General features: G+C 34.7%; 1 long non-coding RNA gene across 1 annotated transcript in view; it reads right to left on the reverse strand.

The window, feature by feature from the left end:
• The window catches only part of LOC113623186 (uncharacterized), a 121,436-nt gene extending 111,116 nt beyond the window's left edge, over window positions 1–10,320 (reverse strand). Inside the window, exon 1 of the long non-coding RNA XR_003433816.1 lies at window positions 10,156–10,320. This is a non-coding gene — a long non-coding RNA (uncharacterized LOC113623186). The remainder of the gene's footprint in view (window positions 1–10,155) is intronic.
• Window positions 10,321–12,793: the final 2,473 nt, after the last annotated feature.

Here is a 12,793-nt window from a genome sequence, read left to right on the forward strand (position 1 = left end):
CTTCCTTCTCCACAAGAAAAAAAAAAAACCTAAATTGCTCTGATATGATTTGAATTTAGATACTCTATGCACAGCTTTCTCCGAAACACGGCTGTTACCAAACACATTTTCCTCCTTTCCAGTTAAACACGTCTAAGTATCTTATAGTGAAAGACTATAAAGCTTTTGAAAACATAAACAGACCAGTTTTTTCTAAGCAAGTGATTTCAAATTGGGATTTTTGAAGAATTTCTAGGGAACAAATGGGCAGAACAATCTAGTAAAATCACAGTTTGAATTTCTCCAAAGACCAGCAAAACTTAAATACCAGTGACTTTTACCTTAGACATGGGTTTGGTAAGTCTGAGGAAAGTACTGTAGCAGGGAGAAATGCCTGAGAGGTGTGAGATTTTTTGGTTTGTTTTTAATTTTAGGGTTTTTTTCCTTTTGTTTTTAATAATATGTTAGGGAATCGTTGTACAAAACTTAGAAACAGATCTGGTCAATACCATAGGAAGGGAAGAGATGGTGATTATGTAGTGGCAACATCACATAATGCAGAAGGGCAGATAATATTTAGACACTTTTCCCCGCCTCTCTGAGCCTTGTTTTCCTCATCAGAAAGAAGAGGACAGTATCTTATGTATAGAGTGATGTACAACTGCAAAAAATTATGATAAATGCAGTGTGCCAAGGTCATTAAAATTTTTGTGCAGAAACAAATTAAAGAAAAAAAGGAAATCAATGCTAAATCCGTTAAGACACCCCGCGGCATGTGGGATCTTCCCGGACCGGGGCACAAACCCGTGTCCCCTGCATCGGCAGGCGGACTCTCAACCACTGAACCACCAGGGAAACCCTGATCTATAGTTTTTTAACCTTGGTCCTTTTTTGAATAATTTCCTCTTATGCCACCAACGCGGTGACCCATCAGAAACATGTCCAGAGGACTGTATTAAAAGACAGTAGGTCTGAACTAGCTCTGTTCTAATATTTACGGAGAAAAGGCTCATTCCTTTTTAAATTATCAGAGTTAGATCTGCCTTGGAAGCCAAGATTCAGGAGTGGATCAAAGGTAGAGAAGGAGAGGAGGACTCTCAGCATGCTTATGGCCAAAGCTTTGACAGAAGGGACAAATTATGTCACCAACTGCTATTTGAGAGTTTGAGACCAAAGCCACCTAAGAGGTTCCAAACAGGAGTTTGTGGATGAAGTCCTGCTTCAATCATAGAGTACCATTACCAGGAATCTCCCTCTTGCACATCTTTCTCACGAGTCTACAGAAGTTAGATTTTCAGAGTAACAACTCAAATCTACCATCTTCACCCACGAAAGCCTATTTTCCTTCATCATGTCTGAAAAAATAGTATACATGGTATAATTTAAACCTGGACCCGGAAATCAGAGCATCATATGACAGAAAGAGAATCTAACGATGAGTTTGTTCGCAGTCCCAGGGGAAGAGCTGGTCCTAGGACATATTTTAATAAAGACTCTACCTTATATATTCTCCCTGTCTTTCTCTTATATGTTCATTCTACCTCTTACAGCCCTTCATGAATCCCATGCCATCATAATGCCTTAAGATACTATGATACTGTGATTTCCCCACTTGGCCTACCCTACTTCTAAAAGTCTGCAAGTTCCTAATTTCCTATCTCCTACCTCTACCCCAAACCCTCATGTTCTCTATACAGCTGGCTCAGACAGGGGTATGAAGGAATGCAGCTGATTAAACCAATTCACAGAAAGACTTGAATGCCTGATCTTTCACACCCCCCCAGATATTTGCATTTTTGGAAGAGAAAGCCCGTTAACTCAAATAAATCTATCATTAGGGAAATTTTTTGACAACTTATCAAAGAGAAGAAAAAAAAAAGTCAGGCTTTGACAGGAAAAGAGACCTAGGGAAGGGTAGCAGAAATTAAACTCAATTTTGTCTGACCATCTCATTCCCAAGTATGGTTTTACTCTGGTTTCATAAAATTCCTCAACATACCAAGGCTAATAACAATGGTTCTCATGCAGCAATCTAAACACAGATGAAAATGCATGCACATATATACACACATGTACGTGTGTATGTGTGTAAGGGAAACAAGTTTGATGATAGGGACAACAGCAATGAATTACTTGTTTAACTGAGATCTGACCACCACTAATGCCTGATGGTGGTTAAAAATAAAATAATTCTAGCATTCACATGAAAGGTCTTAAGTGTGAAACAGATGTTTCCTTTGGATTGGCTAATTACGCACCTGTCAGTAAGAGACTGGCAGCACTGGGAAACATTTAGGATGACTGTATTGGTTAACCTTTGCTGAGCAACAAACACCTCAAAATATAGAAGCTTAAAGCAATAATCATTTATCTTCCCATGATTCTGTGAGTCAGCAATTTGGAATGGGGTTGGAAGATTCCTGCACTGGTTTTGCCTGGACTCACCTATGGGACAGCAAGTAAACAGGGGCTGAATGGTCTAACGTGGCCTCATTCAACATGACTTGCAGTAAAAGCTTCAGGCTGGATGCCTCAGTTCTCCACAGGACCTCTCCATCAGGCTGACTTAGACTCATTCACATGGAAACAACACTCCAAGAAGGCAAGAATGAAAGCTTCAAAGCTGTCTGTGTCTACGGCTCAGTATACACACGATGTCACTTGCTTGGTTCCATTACATTCTATTGACCAAAACAAGTAGCGAGCCCAGCCAGGATCTAGGGCTAAGGAAATAGCTCCACTTCTTTACGAGGACCACTGTAAAGGGCCACGTTGTTATCAACCATAAAGACTTAGGAGTAGCACAAAAGGTTTAAATAATTTTCTATTTGAGGTGTTTTCTTTTTTCTTTCACTTTCTCCCTAGTTCAGTCCAATGAGATTATCTTTTTCATAGAGAAATCACACTGGGAGAGCTCATGTTCCATTTATAAACTAGGTGTATGAGAACTGAGATGTTAGGTTGCAGATTATTCCATTTTAGGAAAAGTGAACAAAGCTAGACCTTATAGTTTTTAGGACATTTCAAGAATGACATGTAATCTTTTTTCCCAAAAAAATGTCCTCCAGTGGCACTCTTTGGAAGAATTATACCGCTAGAAAATTCATTGTATATCTTCTAAAGTTTATATTTTAAACTGTTTGAGCAGATGTGCTAAGATATTACTTCACACATTTCCCAAATATTGACTTCTTTAAAGGGCGTGTTTAGCTTTTATCCCTTGGGACTCAGATTTGTGTTTCCTACCACTCTTAATAAGGACTTGAAAGCTATTTTTTTTCTGGCTGAACATCTTATTTCCATTCTTTAGGCTAATAAGGAAAAACGTCTAGGGGACTATTTTCTTAGTTTGTAATGACAACGTTTATGAGAGGCATTGATTTCCTGTGGTAAGCATCTGGTCATGGTTCATGATGGAATGTAACAGCTAAAATTATGTTCTGAGAAGTTGATATGGGTGTCCCAAGATTGAGCTCTGTAAGTATCATAGCCTATAAAATAAGATGATCAAGGATTCAGTCTAAACCAGCTTGGCACTAGAGCCAAACCAGCAATTTTGAAGAACAACAAATACCTATTTTCAGCCTCACCTTCTAAACAATGGAGACAGTAGGTGTGATGGGAACAAATCATGTGTTAAGGAAACAGAGGAAAGGAGCAACCCCTGGGCACAAGAGGGTTCTTGTACTTTCAGACTCTCTGATCTTGAACTCCACTCTTCATCTCCATCTGTTTTTGTACTTTCTAAAGTTCAGTGTCATGAGCCAGGACAAGAATTAATCCACACTCTGATAAGCACCAACATCCACAAGGACCTCAGAAAGTGAAAAACCAGGCGTCACCTGGCCCCTGGCTTTCTTAAACCCTCCTTATAAACTCCAGGCACAAGCCCAAATGTTGTGATAAGCTCCCCCCAGCTTCCTCCTACTGAGGTGTCCATGATTCCTCAGTGTGCGTTCTCCTTTGCTGCAGCAAGCTCAATAAACCTAACTTTAACTTTGATTACAAAAATAATAACAAATAAAATAGAGTTCAGTGTCTTTGGGGTCAGAGCTCTGATTGAAGAGGTGACAGTTTCTACTGCCCGTAATGTAAAGACTTGTGATTACAACCTAGTCCTCAAGGAATCTTTCACTCTGTTTTGTTTTGTTTCCAGATGAATTTTCATGCCTTATCTTGTTTTTGTTCATTTGTATTTCAGCATTTTGGAACAATGCATATACTTTATTTTGGTGAAAGGAAAAAGAAAAATGAACATTGTTTCTATGACTTGAGTTGGATTATAAAGGAAATCAGCCTGACCACTTATTTTAGACCACCTATCCTTCTTGCAGAAAGCAAAATCTACCATAAACACACAGTGTACCATTTGCAAGCCATATCTCAACGAAAACCCAGGTGAGAAGAGTTTTCTACATTATAGTTGATTTTTTTTTTACATAATTTAGCCCATTTGACAGAAACCATGACCTCAAGAAACGTGAGTTCCTGCTGCCATTAAATGTATCTGTTTCTAATGTATGCTGCTACTAAGATGATAATATTGTCTAGTGAAGTTTCTATGACTACATAGATATTATATGCTCTAAAAAACTCTTTGTCATGAGTGTGAAACTTTCATAATAACTCAGATATTAAGCAGTTCGTAGATATCATCCCTTGAGGAGAAGCCCTAAAAGGTATTGCAGGGCTTCCCTGGTGGTGCAGTGGTTGAGAGTCCGCCTGCCGATGCAGGGGACACGGGTTCGTGCCCTGGTCCGGGAAGATCCCACATGCCTCGGAGCGTCTGGGCCCGTGAGCCATGACTGCTGAGCCTGCGTGTCCGGAGCCTGTGCTCCACAACGGGAGAGGCCACAACAGTGAGAGGCCCGTATACCGCAAAAAAAAAAAAAAAAAAAAAAAAAAAGGTATTGCAGCAAACTTGATGAAATTAAGTACATATCATATGAAAACTTTTATATTGATTTTAAGTTTTATTCTTTACATACTATTTCCCACTACGGATGATGATGAGGTACACATTCAACTACTTTACTTCCTCTACTTAATTTTCAAATTGCTACAGCTATGTAACTATTACAGTTGAATCCTTTGGTATACTATGATTACATTTCCTTTCTTATAAACTGGATTTTTTTCTAGCTTTATTGAGGTATAATTGAAAAATTAAAACTGTAAATACTTCAGGTGTATTAGGTGTTTTAGGTGATGTTTATTGTGGTGTTTTAGGTGGTTGTGGTTATACGACACAACTTTCAGTTAAAAATGAATAAGTTCCAGTGATCATTAGATGTACAGCATGGTAACTATAGTTAATAATAATGTATTGTATACTTGAAATTTGCTGAGAGTAGATCTTAAGTGTCCTCACCACATACACACGTAAAATGGTAACTACGTGAACTGGTATGTTAATTAGCTTGATTGTGGTAATCATTACACAAGGAATCTTTCACTCTCTTGCCTCTATTCCCAGTCTGCTTTTTCTTCTAGTCCCTGTTCTCTTTCTCATGTCCAATATGGACCTCACACTATCAAATCCAGTGGTCATTTTTTATCCTTAATCTTATTTGACTTCTAAGCAGCAGTTGTTATCACTGATCAATTTTTCCTTCCTAAGATTTCTTTTCTTGGTTTCTGTGATGCACTCTCGCATGGACGTTTATTCTCAGACTCCTTTGCTAACTCAATACTTCTGCTTGAACTCTGAATATTGGTACTTCCCAGGTTCAGTCTTGGAATTCCTTTCTTTTCTATTTCCACTCTCTTTCTCTACACAGTCTTAACCATTTTCATGATGTTAAATACCAGCTATGCCCCGTCTTCGAAATTTTTACCACTAGTCTTCATATAATCCTGGAATTGGATTGGAATAGCCAACTATCTACTTACAATTTCCATTAGGATGTCCAACAGGAATCTTAAACCTCACATGACTGAAGCAGAACTACTGACTTTGAGTCCAACTTGTTCCTCTGTCTGGTTTCCCCAATTTAGAACAGTATCACCATTCTCCCAGTTTATGTAAACCAAAAATCCAGGTACAATTTTTTTCCCACCTCAAATTAATCCAATATCAAACCCTAGTTACTTTATCTCCAACATGTATTCAGAATCCATCCACTCTTCCCATCTCAACTATTTTACCCGAGTCCTATCTACTTCTATCCCTTGTCTGAACTACTATATTAGCTTTCCCCCCTTACTCCATGATTGGATATTATCTTTTGTTGTTTATGTTTTAACTTATTACTAGAGTAATTTTTAAACACACACAAAACTATGGAGAATATTATAATAAATCCCTGATAAAAACTTCATCTAGTTTCAGCAATTAACATTCTGCTAGTCTTGTTTCATCTATCATTTTCTCTTTCTCCTCCTTTGATCAATGAAGTACTATAAAAGAAAACATCCCAGTATCTATCAATAGCAGAAATTGGCTTATGATTTTAACATAACTATACACCTAACAAAAAACCTCAATAATTTTGTTGCATCATCCAATATCCAATCCACTGTTACATTTCCTAGGTTGTGTCAAAAATGTCTTCTTATGGTTGTTCTATTTGAATAAGACTCCAAACAAGGTCCACACACTGCATGTACCTCTTTTAACCTATAATATCCGCCTGTATTTCATGTCATCCATTTGTTAAAGAAACCAACTTATTTGTCCTGTAGTGTTACCCACATTCTAGATTGGCTGGTTGCATATTCATAGTTCTTTAAACATATTTCTCTCTCCACATTTTTCCTTAGATTATCAGACCTAGAGACTTGACTGTATCTAGGTCCAATCTTATTTTGTCAGAAATAATTTCACTTCATAAGTGATGTGCTATGTACTTCCAATTGCATCATATCAGGGGTATCAAACGTCTAGTTGTACCACTTTAAGTGATAATGAGATTAATCTGTGGGTTCAGGTGATGTCAGTTTGGCCCATTCATTGTATAATTCTCAAATAACTTTTTGCTTTAATGTTCTAGGAAACAGTGATGACCACTCTCTGTATCCATTGTTTCTGTATGGGTTACAAAAGGTGATTTTAAAAAATTCTGTCCTTTCACCTGCATATGTTGGCTGAAACTCCTCTGTAAAGAACATTCCATCAGCAACTATTTTGTTATCCTGAAAGCCACCTTACACAGGAAAGATGGGATGTATGTTAAATCTTTGCCCTTAATTTACCAATTTTCAGAATGATGAGCCAGGGCTTTGGAAACTTAAAACAATCAAAAAAATTTAAATTATTGTTTAGTTCTGTTTTTATTATCATTATGAATTTGCATATGTTTGATGGGTGTGAGTCCACAAAATATTCTTAAAATTATTCACCCCATTACAATTATATTCTTACAATATTTTTACTACATTGCAGTCAGTGTGATCTTTGAAAAACCCAAATCACATCATGCCATCTGTCATTTAATACCCTCCAGTGTCTCCCCATTACAATTAGAATATTCCCCAAATTCTTTATCCTAGAAACGTCTACATAACCTGCCTATTTCTCTAACTTCATCTCATATAGATCCCCCCTTCAACATCAATGCTATTCTGTTTCGCAAATGCCTGTCATTCAGGGACTATGCACTGTCTATTCCCTCTATCAGCAGTGCTGTTATTCCTGATTTTTGCCTATGTCCTTCTACAGCCACCCAGTTATTTTATATCAGATCTCTCACCATGTTTTTATTCTTAATGTAGAATTACCTGATATTTTCTTACTAATTTATTGCTTTTTTGTGTTTGTTTTTATCTTACTCTCTCCTCTGGAATATAAGTCCTATTGAGAGCAGGGATCTTGCCTATTTGGTCTACTACTGAATCCTCAGTGCCTAAAAGAAGTTTAGCACCAGGTTCTCAGTAAATACTTCTGAGTGAATAACTGATTGAATGCATGAAGGGCTCACCAAATTTAAGACTGAATCTCCCCAGAAAAGAGGACCCTTGACATAAACAGATACACTAGTGACTTCTTGGTGGAAGAGATGGCTCTCATATTGCTGAGAAGGCTGGAGTTGCTCTAACCCAAGGATGGCAAGTAAGTTTCAACTTACAAATAAATAAAAGAGAAAAAAATCCTTTGAACAATTTCACACTGAAAGAAAAATTTAAAATCAACACAATTTATTTTAAAATCTTTGTTAGTCTTTTGCAGCAAAAGTATTAATTTCAGTTAATATTAGTAGTGATTTAAGTTTTACAGTTTGAAAATTTCTGTTTCATACTGTTAGCAGTACCATACAACTTATTAAAACTGTATTATACTGCAGTGTGACACACACAGATATTCTTTTGGTGTTTCTTATTTCTGACTAGATAAAATTTCATGTGCAAGGAAATTGACAAAAGACTTTTGGACTAATGAGCTCAAAAGAAAAATGTCAAAAAGTACAAAGGTTTTAGGCCATAAGAACTACTAGGCTCTAATTGCCAAACTTTTGAACAATATAATGTCAAGATTTTTTTTAGGTAACTATAAAATTTCATTTCATATACTGATGTTACTCCATCTCAATTACATGCTGGCTTAATGTCAAAATTCTGGATGTAACTCTTTGTGGTCCATAAAGATTTTTGAAATTGTACACATATTTTATTTCTGATTTCAAAATATAGAAGTAATACCACAGTAACCTATAATACTTTTAAAAATTAAAAACGTGAAATTATTTTTATTGTTTTGATTACAAATATGAACATAAAAATTAACCTTTATTTTAAATATTAGCTAGTGGGAAGCGGCCACATAGCACAGGGAGATCAGCTTGGTGCTTTGTGACCACCTAGAGGGGTGGGATAGGGAGGGTGGGAGCGAGACGCAAGGGGGAGGAGATATGGGGATATATGTATATGTATAGCTGATTCACTTTGTTATAAAGCAGAAACTAACACAACATTGTAAAGCAATTACACTCCAATAAAGATGTTAAAAATAAATTAATTAATGTATTTTAATAAAGAAAGTATTTGTGTTTTCTACTGCAACAACTACTGAAATACAATTTCGCCCAGCTATTTATTTTTGAGGATGCAACTAAATATTAACAATTTCTTTTCATTAAAATGCACCAAAACCAAGTGAAAAAGTCACAGTTTGGAAGATGCTATTTACAATACAACTAACTAATAAAAGACTAGTATCCCAAATATACATAATGCTTAGAAGTCAATTTTTTAGAGTAAAATGGGCAAAGAACAGACATCAAGAGCAGATATTTTACAGAGAAGGAAACATGAATAGTAAACCAGTACATAAATAGCTGCTGAACCTCATTAGTAATCAGAGGAATGTAAATTAAGACCACAATGATTACAATTTTGCATGCAATATCTTGGCAAAATATTAGAAGTTTGATGATACCAAGTATTAGTGAATATAAAAATCAATGAGAACTCATAAGCAACTGTTTATGAGTGTGTAAAATAATATACCAACTGTGAAAAATAACCAGATACTATCTTAAAAAGTTGAAAATGTGCATATGCTCTTACACAAACATCCCACTGCTAGCTGTATACCTTACAGAACCTCTTGACTATGACAATATGAGACATGTACAAGAATATTCAGAGCAACTAGTTTAATTTTTAAAAAAATCAGGGATCCAAACCATAAATGCCCAGTAAAAAGAAAATATATATTTGAAATATATATATGAATAAAAGAATTACAGCTAGTCATGATAACATGGTTAATCTGAGAACCACCATACTCAGGGGAAAAGGTAAGTCTCAGAAGACTACAGAAAGTATATACTTTTATAAAGCAAAACCAAACAATATATTGTTTAGAGGTATAAATATATAGGGTAAAATAAATTTTAAACAAAGGAATTCAGGATAATGGTTACTTCTGGGTGACTGGCAAGACAACACAGGATATAGGTAGATTCAATTACGTTAGTAATATTCTAAGTAAGGTGATGGATTCATAGTCACCATTTTATTATTTTACCTCAAATTTTATAACCTTAAGTTCTGTTGCCAGCATGGATGACTGGGTTGATTAGGACCAACTTTTCAGTTGAGAAAAACTACAGAATCTGTCCAAAATATATAAACCATCTGATTTAAGTTACTGGAGAGCTAACAAGGAAGTGAGAATTTTCAGGCCATAACCTGTAAAGATAGTGAAACTAAGAGAAGTATTTGTGCATCACTTACCTGCTGGGTGACTGTGGATTCCGCAAAAAGCACTGAATGAAAAGGTGAAAAGCTGAGCACGGTTTTCATTACTCTGTGGAACTAGAAGAAAAAAAAAAAAAAAGAAAATTAAGACTCAAGAAGAAGAAATGTCAGGGGTTAATATTACATATTTCAAAATCAGGTTCTGAAGGGGTACACTCTGCAATTTACAATGAACAGCAAATAGACTAGATCTCAGAAGGACTGAAGCACATCTTTAAATTATCTCAAATCAGGTTTGGTTCATGTGACTTGTCTCTAGCCTAGCTGCCTATCAGAAGTGAAATATATTATTTCTGGAGGAAAATACCATCATACAGAACTTTAAATTATTTCTACAATTTTTGACATGCAACTTTCAGCCCTTAACAAAAACTACTGAGACTTACAAGTACACAAATTGATCAAAGGGGGAATTAATATTAGAACTAGACATCCAAAGGATCAAGATGTTGACATTTTAAGGTGCATACTTAGTGAGAACACAAAACGATGCTTAATATGATCAAGGAATTAAATTATAAGTAGAGAATTTAAAAAGAAAGCAAAACTAAAGTAATAAATAAATAGTATATAGCTAAGAAAAATACAAAACTGAAATTAAGAACTCAGAGGATGAGTTTAATAGCATATTAGACTTAGAAAAAGAGAGAATAGAGTAGAAGATAGGACTGACAAAAATCTAGCCTGAAATATGAAGAGACAAAATCTGGAAAATGCAGAAGTGAGTCTAAGAGACATATAGTACACAGAGGAAAGTTGTCACAAGAGTCAACTGGTGCTCCAGAAAGATAACAGGGAAAGAGTAAGGCAGAGTAAGTATTTGAAGAGATACTAATAACTTTTCAAAACTGATAAGAGGTATAAATACACAGGTTCAATAAGTGTATGAACCCCAAGTAGCTTTCTAAGTAGGAAAATAACAACAAAAATGTATATATAACTGCATCATAGGAAAACTGCTGAAAATTAAAGACATATGAAATCTTTTAAAAGCAGCCAGGAAACAAAGAAACATACCTCCTGAACAGGAGCATCAATAAGATTAACAATGATTTCTCAACAGAAATAACGAAAGACAAAAGACAGTGGAAGAGTATCTTTGAAGTAAAGAATGATGATGCCTTCTAACCTAGAATTCTGAATCAACAAATACAGTCTTTAAAAGTGAAAGAAATATAAAGAAAATTTTAAACAAGCAGAAATTCAGAGTTTTTATAATCAAACTTATACTAAAGAAAATATTAAAGTGTATTCTTCAAACATAAGACAAATTATTCACAATGAAAACAAAGTTCTGCAAGAACAAATAAAAGAACAAAGAAGGGGGTAAATACGTGGTAAAAATAAAATGAATATTTACAATATAATACAATACTAATATAATATCATGTGACACTTAATATTTAAATTAAAATCCATGTGATAATAGCACAAAATCTGGCGGGTAGCTGGGTGAAAGGAATTAAATTGTTCTTTGATCCTTGCATTTCCTGGAAGATGTGAAATTTCTAATTTCATGAAACTTTAATAAGTCATGGACATATGTCATAATGTCTATGGTAATTACCAAAAGAATGTATAAGTAGTAAAATAAGAAAGAACCACAACAGAAACACACACACACAAAATCAAAAGTAAAACTAAAAAAAAAAAAAGTAAAACTATAAGAAAGAAGGAAAGAAATTATAAGACAGGATAAAAAGAAAATGAATATTAAAATGATAAATTTAAACTCAAGGACAAAAATATGGAATAAATATTCCATTTTAAAATAACAATTGTCAATTTGGATGAAAGAAAACAAATATATGCTTCTTACAAGAGACATTAGTTAAATATAAGAATACACAAAGAAAAACAGAAAAACTTACAAAAATTACCAAATAAAAGCTATTGTGTGTATACTGATATGATAAATTTACTTTAAAGCAATCAGTAATATTAGAAATAAAAATGGATATTTCATAATGAAAGGTCAATACCCCAGGAAGATATAATAATGACAGAGTCTCAATATCTATGAAACAAAAACTGACAGAAATAAAAGACTAATAAAGTTGATAAACTTCTAAAAAGACTGACAAAGAAAAAAGAGAGAAGGCATAAATAGCTAATTCAGGAATAATACTATAGTAAGAGAACACTCAGACACCTTATGATACTACAGTTGAAAATATAGAGACAGGAGGAAATAGAACACTTGAATAGTCCTATAGCTATTAAAAGAGTTGAATCATTTCAATTCTTTAAAGAAAAATTCAAAGAATTTGTGAAAATCTCCTAACAAAGAAAACCCCCGCTCCTGACTATCTTACTGGTAGATTCTACCAAACATTTACAGAATAGCACAATCTTGCCCAAACTCTTCCAGATTATAGAAAGATAGATAATGCTTTCCAACTCATTCTATGACACCAGTACCTCCAGAGAAATAGTTTATTATTTGTGTAATTAAAATTATTTTAAAAATATATATGCTTATGTAGATAGAAAATATTTCTGGAAGGAGACACAAGAAACTACAAACAGAAGTTGCCTTCAAAGAGAAGAGCTGGGAGCACTAGTATGGGAGAAAGAATTACTCTTTATTGTATATTTCTTGGTAATATGTGAA

Source organism: Aethalodelphis obliquidens, unplaced genomic scaffold (assembly GCF_003676395.1).
Source record: "Aethalodelphis obliquidens isolate GAN/ISIS:26980383/991018 unplaced genomic scaffold, ASM367639v1 scaffold11, whole genome shotgun sequence".
NCBI classification, from domain to species: Eukaryota; Metazoa; Chordata; class Mammalia; order Artiodactyla; family Delphinidae; genus Aethalodelphis; species Aethalodelphis obliquidens.